A 12,826-nucleotide genomic window follows, 5' to 3' on the forward strand; every position below is an offset into this window, starting at 1 on the left:
GTCTTGAGGGTCAGTTACACACGCATGTAAAATGCCGCTGTTTTCCTTAACAACACTAGCTAGAAAACGAAGAAAGAAAGCAAAAAAGCTGGCACCCTCCCCCGCCTGGTCCTTGTTCACCGAGGTTTCTGTGAAGCGGGTAGGGGAGAGGAGTAAGGGGTAAGTATTTTCACAGGTGTCCTCACTGAGAACTGGCAGGTGATTACAAGCTAGCAGGCCAGGGGGTCAGGGGACGCGGGGATGGGGAGTGTTCTCTCTACTATTTATGGACCCCCTGAAGCATCACCCTGTCCACTCACCAAGGAATAGGTACAACCTGGGTCCTTGGACGGTAAGGGAGACCAAGGGAGGGTCAGAGGTATGACAGGAGGATAAAGTGCAAGCAAAGCTCTGCTTTGTGGTAAGTTTTGAGTCTGTTTAATGCATTTTTATTTTTACCACAGAAGAGGGAGGAATGCAGCTGAATCAGAAATTACACTGTCTGAAAATGATGATAAAACAACAAATATTTAGCTTTCACCTGGAAAACAATTTAATTCCTTTTAAGGAGTTCACTATAAATGATAAAGAGTAATAATAATTAACGATAATCAAAAGATTAACAAAGCCTTGCTTTAACTCTGCACAATTATAAATCTCGACATCTATATTTCAGATAGACAAAACAAGCAATAACTATCTCTTTACACTGCATGATAGTAAAATAAAGAAATGTGTCATTTTGAAACATTTTATTTTGAAATACTTTCAAACATACAGGACAGTTAACAAAAATAATACAAACCCTATACAGAGAACTCTGACATACCCCTACCTTTGCAGATACCCAGATCCACCAGTTTTAACATTTTGCCACATTTGTTCTATCTAGCTATCTAGCTATCTATCTGTTGTCGATTTATCAGTCCATTTTCTGAACACAGGTGTGAGTTGTACACATCATGCTCCTTGAATACTTAATATGCCATATACATTTCTAAGAACAAGGATATCGACTTAATGTAATCACCTTAAGTGCAGATATTAAATTCAAGAAATTTAACACTGATATAAAATTTACACTTTACATTCCAATTTTTTCATATGTCCCTTTAAACCTTTGCTTCTTCTTTCTTAGATACCATCCAGAATCATGTATTGCATTTAATTGTCCTTGTCTCTTCATTCTTTTTTTTTTTAATTATTTGGGAACATATGCACACCATAAGCCTTCCCATTTCAACCACTCCCAAGCATACCATTCAATTGGATCAATCACAGTTATAATATTGTAGAACCCTTACCACCTTCCATTACTAAAATTTTCCTACCCCCTAAAACAAAAAACCCTATATCCATTACACACTAAATTCTCATTTCCCATGGCCCTCGCCTCTGGCAACCTGTACTCTAATTTCTGTGTCTGTGAGCTTACATATTCTCTGATATTTTCTTAGTAATTACCAGGGGGCTTCAATTTAACTCTCTTAAATCTGTAATAATCTTGTTTGCTTTAATACCAACTTCACTTCAGTAGTAAACATAAGCTATGTTCCAATACCCCTCCACCCCCCACTTTTATGTCACAATTTACATTTATACATTATGAATCCAAAATCATTGATTTATCATTATTTTGTATATTTGCTTTTTAGATCACGTAGGAGGTAAAAAGTGGAGTTACAAATAAAAAAATAAAGGGAAGCGAATGTGGCTCAAGTGATAGAGCTTCCCCCTACCATATGCAAGGACCTGGGTTCTATCCCTGAGGCCTCCTGGTGAAAAAGAAAAAGCGTGCCCTTGCGGCGAGTGAGTGCCCGCATGCTGAGCCAGTGCCCTGCGCAAGTGAGTCACATAGCAAGATGATGACGCATCAAAAGAGAGACAAGGGGAGAGTCAAGGTGAAGCGCAGCAGAAACCAGGAACTGAGGTGGCACAACTGACAGGTAACCTCTCTCCCCATCAGAGGTCTCCAGGATAAAATCCCAGTGAATCCTAGAAGAGAGTAAATGAGAAAAGAAGACAAATTCTTCAAATTTTGTTTATCTGAGAATGTCTTAATCTCTCCCTCATAGTGTATTGGATATACAATTCTGGTTGGCAGTTTTTTGCATTTCAGCTTTTTAAATATCTTATCCTACTGTCTTCTTGTTTCCATGGTTTCTGCTGAGAAATTGGCACTTAATTTTATTGAGGCTCTCTCGTACATGACATGTTGCTTCTCTCTTGTGAATTCTACCTTCTGCATTTGACAACCTGATTGTAATATGGACTTATCCTGCCTGGAATTCAGTGAACCTACATCATTGGATATAGGTATTAATTAGGTCTTTCATTAAATTGGGGGAGTTTTCAGTCATTATTTCTTTCTCTGCCCCTTTCTCTTTTTCTCCTCCTTCTGGAACTCCTGCAATGTGTATCAACTTGCAGGCTGTGTTTTTGCAGATTGTCCTGTAAAGGTACTCCCCTTCAGAGCTAATCCTTATATGAGAATAGTTTCAGGCCAAAGAATCCCTGATCCTTTCTGCACTTGCACTCTGTCTTGGGGTGGCCCTAGGAATTCCCATTATAGGGTTTTACGTCCTCTCTTCCCTAGAAGGGTCTCCTCACAGTCCTGGCACTGTACTGCTATTCTACAGTCAGCAATCTCTTGCCTCAGGCAGCCACTCGACTCCTCTCCTAAACAATCCTGTAAGCGAGCTCAGGAACTTCCTTCTACCTGTAGGGCAAGTTCTGGGGAGATGAGTCCAACAGATTGGGCCAGACATACAAGCTCCCAGCATGTGCACAAGGGCCACTCTGCTCCCTCTGGAAAAGGAAAATAATCTGCAGGGGCTGGCACTTCACTGAGCGGGGCGCAGTTATGGCACCATAGGATCCTACAGCTTTTTAAGTAGGCTTTTTCATGATTTCATGCTCACCCTGTTAACTGCAGTCCTTTAAGTGTATCCTGCAGCACTGAAAAAGATGTTTCAGTTCTTGCTGGTTGTTGAAAGCTTCTGTGGGACAGAGCCCTGAAGCATCTCACTCTACCATCTTGACCCAAGAAATATGTGACTTTTGATAGAGACTACAAGTACAATCTTACTTCCAACTTTAGTTATTTCATTAATAAACATATTTGATCACCTCTCTGGGTTGTAAATATTTCATCTTTTTTAGTTCAATGTTTCCCAAAAAGAGGTAATACTGCCACTTTGGATGAAACAATTCTTTCTTTATATTAAAGAATATATATATACATTTTCTTATTTTAGGAGGTACTAGGGATTGAACCTGGGACCCTACACATAGGAAAGAGGTGTTCAAACCATTGAGCTATACCCACTCCCTCATTTTATGATGTATAATTACAATATACATTATATTACAATATACCATAATTCTGTCCACAGTATATACTATTATATATATACAATAATGTTTATAATTTCTGGATTCCAAACACAAAATTAAAGTGGCACACCCCAGTCATTGTAATAACCAAAATGCCCTCAAACATAATACATTTCCAAATGCATAATAGAAGGTCGCAATGGCCTGGCTTGTGACCCACTGCGTATTAGCACAGGTGAAGAATTATACCAGGAAATTGATGTGGCTCAGTGGTTAATGCCAGCTTCCCATATACAAGGTCCTGGGTTCAATCCCTGGTCCCATTACCTCATAGAAAAAAAATTACAACACAGTCCCTGAATAAACAAATTATTTAAAGGCTCAAGTAAATTGCTTCATACTTTCCTTTTAATTAAAAGCTGATTCCTTGGGAAGTGGACTTGGCCCAATGGATAGGGCATCCGCCTACCACATGGGATGTCCACAGTTCAAACCCCGGGCCTCCTTGACCCGCGTGGAGCTGGTGCATGTGCAGTGCTGGCGTGCATAAGGAGTGCCCTGCCATGCAGGGGTGTCCCCCACCTAGGAGAGCCCCACATGCAAGGAGTGTGCCCCGTAAGGAGAGCCACCCAGCGCAAAAGTGCAGCCTGCCCAGGAATGGCGCCGCACACACGGAGAGCTGACAGAACAAGATGACGCAACAAAAAGAAACACAGATTCCCATGCCACTGACAAGGATAGAAGTGGTCACAGAAGAACACACAGAGAATGGACACAGAGAGCAGACAACTGGGGGGGGCGGGGAAGGGGAGAGAAATAAGTTTAAAAAAATAAATCTTAAAAAAAATGCTGATTCCCTCTTTTAAAGGGAGATTCCTATACTGATTACAGAGTTTCCAAGCTCAGAATAATACATTCGACTATATCACAAACACAAAAAAACCCTGGAGAAGATTAACATGGTTATGGTTTTATATAGAATAGAATAACTACATTAGCAAGTTCATTGTATGTAAGGAAATTTTTTCTTTTCCTTTACGAGCATAACCTAAAAACAGTCACATTTGTTCAAGTCCACGTTCCTTCCAGCCTAGTTCTATATAAATCCTAAAACTGTGGGAGGAAAGACTGCCCTCCCAGCCATCACTCATGAGTTACACACATACCTTCAAAAGATTGAAGATTTCCACTTTAATTATCCCACCAATATATCTAAATATGTGCAAAATATTTTTATTTTCACTTTATGCCATTTCAATAAGTACACTATATTGAATTTCAGTAAGTACACTATATTTTAACTCATTTCAATAAACATTTACAGAACTCAAGTACCAGACACTACACCAGGTACAAACTTATAAAGATGAGGAAGAACAGTGGAGTTGTCTTTCTCTGGATCTGCTCCAACATCACTAGATCTTTGTGGCAGTTTGGGAAAAGGACTAAACATAGTGGTTGAGGTTTTGAACAAGGAAGGAAAATATTTCACTTCTCAATACCTTTCAACTGATACATAGTGTATTAGTCAGCCAAAGTGATGGTGATGCAAAATACCAGCAATCTGTCGGGCTTTTATAAAGGGTATTTACTTGGGGTAGAAGCTTACAGTTCCCAGGCCATAAAGCATTAAGCTACTGCCCTCACCAAAGTCTGTTGCCACATTTTGGAGCAAGATGGCTGCCCAAGTCTGCAAGGGTTCAGACTTCCTCTTCTTCTTAAGGCTCCATGGTCCCAGCTTATTCCAATATTAGCTATAGCCTGGGATAAGTCTCATTTCTGTCCTGGGGCTCATTTCTCTCCAGGCTCAGCTGTTCTGTTTGCTCTATCAGGCTAATGGCTCATCTCTCTTCCGGGTCCTCTTCCTTGTCTAATGGAGACTTCTCTCCTTTCTCATGTATCTGCTTTTCTGTGTGTTTACTTCCTGGGACTCCAATATCAAAAACTCCAACTAACTCCTTTGCCATGTAGTTTTCTACATCCTACTGTTATGGCCCAATCAAAGTCTTAATCAATATCATAATTTAATCAAGCAAAAGTGAAACCTCTGAATCCAATACAATCTAATACACCCAGAGGAACAAATCAGTTTACAAACATAATCCAATATCTATTTTTGGAATTCATAAAATATACCAAACACCCAGTATAAGCCTCTTTGGATGTAACAAATGTCTTTTTTTCCTGTAACAGAGAGCAGGGGATCATGAATATCACAAAGCATTGTCTTTACAAGGGAACTTTCAAGAGTGGATGAAACTTTTAATATTTCACCTGTCTTCAAAATACTGAAGTTTTCAAATATCTACAAACTCAAATTAAATACTCTTCATTTCTACCTAAGAGTCAGGTTGGAGCTTGGAACTGATCACTAAGAATGACACCTTCCTGAGGTACAATAATGACTGAAAACTTATGTATATCTCTATTAAAGCAAGTTCTAGCCAATCCACTCCTGGGCATACCCTTGATGGATATTCTAATGTAAGTAAGGCAAGAAGCTACCATTGAAACACTTTACAATTATTATTCAAGGTATTTTCCTCCAATATTTACTTTATAAAGGTCAATTATGAGTGAAATGTAGACTTTTACACACATTCATCAGAGTTGTCTTTTCCTGTTTAATGTCTGTGTGTGTTTGTTTTTTAATGTCTAGAAAGATTTGAATTATTATAGAAGGCTTTCCCACATTCATGATATTTACACATTCTTCATCCATTGCAGGATATTCTGATGTAAATTAAGACCTTCATTTTGAGTAAAGCTCTTCCCACCTTCAGCACACTGATATATCCTATGTGAATTCTGTAATTATTACTGAGATGTGAGATTTCATTGAAGGCTTTCCTGAACTCTATACATCCATAAGGTTTTTAAAAATGTGCCATCTCTGATGGGATATGAAACCTGCATTCTGACTTAAGCTTTTTCCTCATTCTTCACAGTGAAAGGGTTTCTCACCTCCCCCATGTATACTCTCTGATGCTTAATTAGGAGTGAACTCCAATTATAAGTTTTCCCACACACATGACATTTGTAAGGTTTTTCTCCTGTACGTATTCTCGGTGTTGGATAAGGTCAGATGTCTGACTGAAGGCCCTGTTGCACACATTGCTTTCATTGAGTTTTTCTCCAGTATGAATCCTCTGATGCTTACTAAGACCTGAACTCCAGTTCAAGGTTTTTCCATATTGATCACATTCATAGCGTCTGTCAAGGGTATGTTCTCAATAATGCAGAATCAGACTGGACTTCACGATGAAGGCTTTCTCACACTTCTCACATTTTATAAGGTTTCTCCCCAGAGCAGATCCTCTGATGTCGAATGAGATTTGATTTCTTAGTAAAGAACATTCCACATTCATCACATTTATAATCTCTCTCTCCCCTATGCATTTTCTTTGATACAAATTTTGTGACTTCTCTGTGATCTCTTTTCTTGGGTGAAGCTTTTCTCTCTCTCTCACCATATGAAGGTTTTCTTGATACCTTTTATTCCTGCTTTCAAGGTCACAAGCATGTTCAACTATAGGCTTCTGGGGATCATCACCTTTTAATCTTCCCAGTAACAGTGAGTGAGATGCTACTTCTTCAGGGCTTTTTTTCTCTAAAGCCACTTTTACATTTCTAAACCTACACACATCTGAAACAAAAGAAAAATTATTCAAATTTCACGGCCGAGGGAGAAACATGATTATCAAATGAGAGTAATAAACTATTTTATTCTATAGATTTGTAAGACCATCTGTAAATGAAGGATGAGAAATCATACAAATTCACACTAAATTCTTATTTCCTTTCTTTCTGTCTTATTAGCTCTGTAACCTTGGGCAAGTCATATAATTTCTCTGTACTTCTGTTTCTTCATCTACAAAATGTGGGCAAGAGTTCATGCTTCATCAGATTTTAAGCACATAAAACTGTGCCTGACATACTGTATTATGTAATAGTTTTAAAGCCAGAGACATTCTGCTACTGTTATCATTGTTGTTATATCTTAGTATCCCAGCACTATTGCTTATCTTACATTGGAAAAGATAGAGAAATGTTACTCGTTTTCTGTTTCTAGAAATTCCTCCTTGGTTTTTCAAATGCCACTCTCAGATAATTCATGTCAAATGCTGAATGCCAGCTGTGGGTCAAGTTCCTTGCTATATACTTGATATTAACATAAATACCTTGCCCTCTTGGAGGCTGCACTCTAGAGATGAGACATATAAGTAAGTATACCACACAATCCAAGGTGTTAAATGCTATAACAAAGGGGAATATACAAGCTGTGGGAGCTCAGAGAAGGATACATCTAACTCTGCCAGAAAGGATCACACAGAAAGGTTAGCAGAGAAGAGGTTAATCTATCATAAATATGAGTACTAATGGTCAGGAGAGGGGAAGGGGAGATAGGTGAGAACTTCCCAGATGGAAAGAATATATGTACAAAATCACTGAAGCATTTTCTTAAAAATGTTTTGGACAATTGAAAATAATTTGGTCTGACTGGAAAGTCTGAATATGAAGGGGGAAAGACAGGAAAGGTGGGCTAAATCATAAGAATCTTGTTGCCATCCTAAAGATTTGAACCATTAGCAGATGCTAAGCAGGTGAGAAATACTAGGTTTGGGTTTTATGAAAGTCACTGTAGTGATAGTGTAGAATGTGGACTTATAGGAGAAAATGGACATCTGCTAGAAGCAAAGAAACTAATTCAGTGGCCACATAAATAGTCTATGGAAGGATAAAGGAAGAACAATGAGAAATGAAAGAAGAGATAAGAGTAAAATGTAAGAAAGCAGATAGAACTTGGTGGCTGATGGGCTGTAGGAACTGATAGAGAGGAAGAAGTTCCCTTGAATGACTCTCATGTTCTGACCAAGGTGATTGATTTTCCTAGAGAAGAATTTTAGCTCCATGAGGATAGAGAACTTTGTTATGATCATCCTCTCTCAGAACACACAATATTGTGTATTATATATCCCACAAATTTCAATAGACAGATTTCGAACTGAGTTGAGCTAAGGAAAATTCCTAGGTTACAAGCCTTGAGGACCAGGAAAATGGTCTTGACACTGACAGAAACAGAAACTGGAAAAAGGAAGCTGGTTTGAACTAAAAGAGAGCTACTACCAGAGTTATGGAAAAATTTTAAGAGGTTTACTTTCAAAGACCCCCCCTGGAAGCTTGTGCTTGGTGGTAAGTCATATTGGAAAAGAGCAAAGGAAATACTGATGGCAACACACAGCTGAATGAAAGAGAGTAGATGACTACACTGTCAATAAGAAGAGCTAAGGGAAGCGGATGTAGCTCAGTGACTGAGCAACTACTTCAAATATATATATATATATATATATATATATATATATATATGACTTGTGACAAGATTACTGCTCATGTTTTCATTGGGAATTTTAAACAGACAACCTAACCAGTTAAACTCTGAACTGTATGTCTGTGGCTCTACTGGAACAAAGATGGAAAAACAGACTATTGAAAATGGTCAGCATACTACACCTGACACTTAGACTTTTAAAGCCAGAGACATTCTACTGCCTCCACTTGCCTCCTCAGGGGACATTGATCTTCTCACCTCCATCCAGTGAAGAGGCACTTTTGGGCTGGCCCTCACTTGTTTGGAGCTCAATGTTCAGTGACTACTCTAGACTCCTCCTGGGTGCACCACCTCATAAATGAGCTCCTTCTGCTTTTTTATATGGGCTGGGGCCTGGAGGAAATTAGGTTCAATTGGGCCCCAAAAAGAATCTGTGGCTAAAACTCAGATAAAAGAGAAAATAAATTCCCAGGGCAGGAAGCACCAGAAGCCCAATCCAATCCCAGGAGGCAAAGGGGAATTCACAAAGTGAATCAGAGATGATGTAAAACAAGGGTTTAACAACACTAGTAAGCACAGGGGCAATAAAAGTTACCCATCCACATACGACAACATGGATGAAACTTGAGGAAATTACGTGGAGTGAAAAAAAGCCAGACTTGAAAGTACAAATATTATATGGGCTCACTAACATGAACTAAACATGAATAATAGGAAGCAGATGTGGCTCAAGCAATCGGGCTCCTGTCTACAATATGGGAGGTCCAGGGTTCGATGCCCAGGGCCTCCTGGTGAAGGGAAGCTGGCCGATGAGGAGAGTTGGCCCACATGAAGTGCTGGCCTTTGCAGAGTGCTGGCCTGCACAGGAGTGCTGGTCCACATGGAGAGCTAGCACAGCATGTGCAACAAAAAGAGACACAGAAGAGAGACAATAAGAGACATACCAGATCAGGGAGCTGAGGTGGCGCAAGAGAACGATCACCTCTCTCCCACTCCAGAAGGTCCCAGGATGGGTTCCTGGAGCTGCCTAATGAGAATACAAGCAGACACAGAAGAACACACAGCAAACGGACACAGAAAGCAGACAATGGGGGGGGGGGTGTGATAAATAAAATAAATTGTGGGAAAGAGTTTAAAGTATATTTGAACTTTGTATGACCTGTTCCTTATTGTAGATGTTGCAGTTGTTCCCTATTATTGTAGATGATGTTGCAGTTCTCATAGCAAAGAGCTGCTCAGTAGTTTCCAATAAATACAATATGGAAACTAGGGGCAAGACTCTCAGTTCCAGAAGCCGTGAGTCCCCTGGTCCCATCTTTATCTCTTCTCTGATGTCTTTCTCTCTGTCCTTTTATTTCGTAAAGCTCTGTGTTGCCTTCCCTTTGAGCCAACCCATCGCTGAACTGATCTCAGCAACTGGCACCCAACTTGGGGCCCGAAGGGAAGCTCAGCAACTAGCGCCAGAACACGGACTCAAAGGGAAGAAGGCTCCCAGCAATAAATCTTTTAAATAAATAAATAAATATGAATAAACACATGGAGTTAAAACCTAGAGTATAGGTTACTATGAGATAGGATGAGAGCTGAGAAAGAGTACTGATGCTTAATATATGTAGAATTTGTAACTTAACAGTAAAAGTGGGGAAATGGATAGAGTTGATGGTAACACATTACATGGAGTATAACTAACACAGCTGGTCTATAAACAGGACTGTGGCTGAAATGGGGTAGACTAAGGATGTAAATGTCAATTGAAATAATACTAGAGAGTAAATCTAGGAGTTTTATAACATAGTGATCCCAGTGGTGGATGAGGAGTGTGGTTAATAGTGCAAATACAAGAATGACACACAAGTATGTCACTATTATAGCGTGTTAAGAATATGGTGACGCATGGGAAAATGCAATTAATGTAACTTGCATTAATGTAACTTGCAGGACTACAGTTAACAGCAATATTATAATATTCTTGCATCGGTGTCAAAGAATGTATTATACCAAAGCTAAGGGTCAATAATAGGGGGGTATGGGATTTTTCCTTTTGGACTAAGGAAAATGTTGAAAAATTTACTGAGGTGAGACTGCACACTCTAAGATAAGCTGAGAGCCACTGAATGTACAGTTTTTTTTTAAAGAGCTTTATTTCATTTTTTACTTACTCTCCACCCCACCCCCCACCCCCATTTACTCTCGCTGTCTGGGGTCAGCTCTCCACAGTGGCATGGGCTGTCAACTTTCCGTCGAGGCCCTGGGCCAGCTTGCCTTCACCAGGAGGACTCGGGTTCAGTGGTAGGTGGGAGCCCAGTCACCACATCCGCCTCCCTGAGTGTACACTTTGGATGAAGTGTACCAGGCAGGAGACTGTATAGCACAGTGAACCATGCAGTGGATGATGGAAAGTGGTTAACAGTACAAATAAGAGAGCATTCTCTCATGAGGTGTAACAAAGGTACAATACCAATCAATGTATGGTGTTGACAATGGGGGGTATGGAAAAAATAAACCAAATGTACACTATGGACCAGAGTTAGTAGTAATATTTTGATGACGTTCTTTCATAATCTGTAACAATGAACATCCAGTTGGTGAAGAGGTGATGTATGGGAATCCTGCACATTAAGCATAATTGTTCTGTATTTACTCACTTCTCTAATAAACACACACACATATATATTTAAAGTTACCCACCCACCCTCCTACAGCTGTGGTAAAGCTCCCCAGCTCAAGCCTTATGCTGCTTTTCATTTCAGAAAACACTTCCCCTTCCCACCTCCTGTCTGGGTTCCTCAAGCTCTTTCTCCAAATCCTCTAGTAAGGTCACAACAGCTGCTCCACTCTCTGGATGCTGCTCTGCACCCAGGTCTGGTGCTCCTTGGGCAGGATGGTCAGGAACTGCTCCAGCATCAGCAAGCAGCTCCTTGGTGTGTATCGCAAGCCAGCCGCAGCCACTGTCGGCAGAGCTATCAGCCCAGCACTTCACAGGGCCCAAGGGAATCCTGGTAACAAAACTAACTGAAAAGTTGGCGTAAGATTTCTTGATCAAAAAATTTAAAAATTAAAACAAAAAAATTTTCTCCATCAGGCTGGTCATTTACTTGCAGTTCCTTCTTTGCCACATGCCTCTTCTGTCCCTCACAGATTGAGAAGCCAGGGCTGAAACCTTCCTCAGTCCTTCAGTCGCATGACTTAAAAAAGTAATGACGGTTCTCGAGTCTGTTCTGGAGAAACTTCCCAAAGTTCTGAAAAGAACAAGTAACTGTTTGCATTGATAAGTAAAAAATACCCATAAGATAAACCTGCGAATTTTTCAGAAGGGTAGCCTCGGGTGCGCACAGCTTGCGGGGTCCTGCCACAAAGCCCCGACCCTCCCCACAGCACCCTGCGGCAGGGAGGCGGAGCTTCCGGGGAGCGAAGGGGCAGAGGCGGCTCCTCACCCAGCTCCTACCGCGCGCGCACCTCCTCTGTGAGGGGGAGAACAAGTCTCACTCAGGAGAGAGGGAGGCGCAATTCCACAGCTCAGACACAAACAACCGAAGGACTACGAAGAGGAAATGGGTCTGCAGGTTTCCTTCAGGTTCTCCTCGGAATAAGGAGGCACCCTAAGCTCAGGCGAGAGGCCGACCCCCCACCCTGCGCGCGCTCAAAGCCAAACGCGGCTCAGAATTTCCTCCCACTTCCCTCCCCCTCCCCGGACGCCTCCGGCCCTGACGGAGCCCCCGCCTCCCTCAGCGGCCCGGGGGCCTGGGCAGCTCCAGCTCGGAACCCGGGTCAGGCAGGAGTTTCCCGCAAAGGGGAGGACTCCGAACTAAGCTGGGGGTCGCAGGCCTTCTCCTCAGGCGGCTCACACGGGGCGCCGAGAGCTGGCTCCTCTGCGCACTCGCAGTCGCGCCGCACCTACCGACCCCGCCCACCTCACGCAGCGCCGTGGGCGCAGGCGCGGGTGACGTCAGCGCGCCGTTTCTCCGGCTCCCGGGAGGGGCTTCCAGCCCGAGGCCCTGACGCCCTCCGGCTAACGACCCCGGGCGCCTCGTGGGACTAGCCCTCCCGCCTTTCTCGCAGCCACCGTGTTGCGGGTGCCCAGCGCCTTCTCACGCTCGGCCTAGATATTGCTCATATATATATATATATATATATATATATATATATATATATATATATATATATATATATATATATATATAT

General features: G+C 41.5%; 1 long non-coding RNA gene across 1 annotated transcript; it reads right to left on the reverse strand.

Moving 5' to 3' along the window:
• Nucleotides 1–4,532: 4,532 nt before the first annotated feature.
• Nucleotides 4,533–12,569, reverse strand: LOC101411936 (uncharacterized). Its single transcript, XR_011647087.1, has 5 exons — nucleotides 12,490–12,569; nucleotides 12,079–12,221; nucleotides 11,740–11,883; nucleotides 11,415–11,656; nucleotides 4,533–6,961 (listed from the first exon to the last, which is right to left on the reverse strand). It is a non-coding gene; the product is annotated as an uncharacterized lncRNA (long non-coding RNA).
• Between the last annotated feature and the right edge of the window lie 257 nt (nucleotides 12,570–12,826).

This window comes from Dasypus novemcinctus, chromosome 22, assembly GCF_030445035.2.
Source record: "Dasypus novemcinctus isolate mDasNov1 chromosome 22, mDasNov1.1.hap2, whole genome shotgun sequence".
Lineage (NCBI taxonomy): Eukaryota > Metazoa > Chordata > Mammalia > Cingulata > Dasypodidae > Dasypus > Dasypus novemcinctus.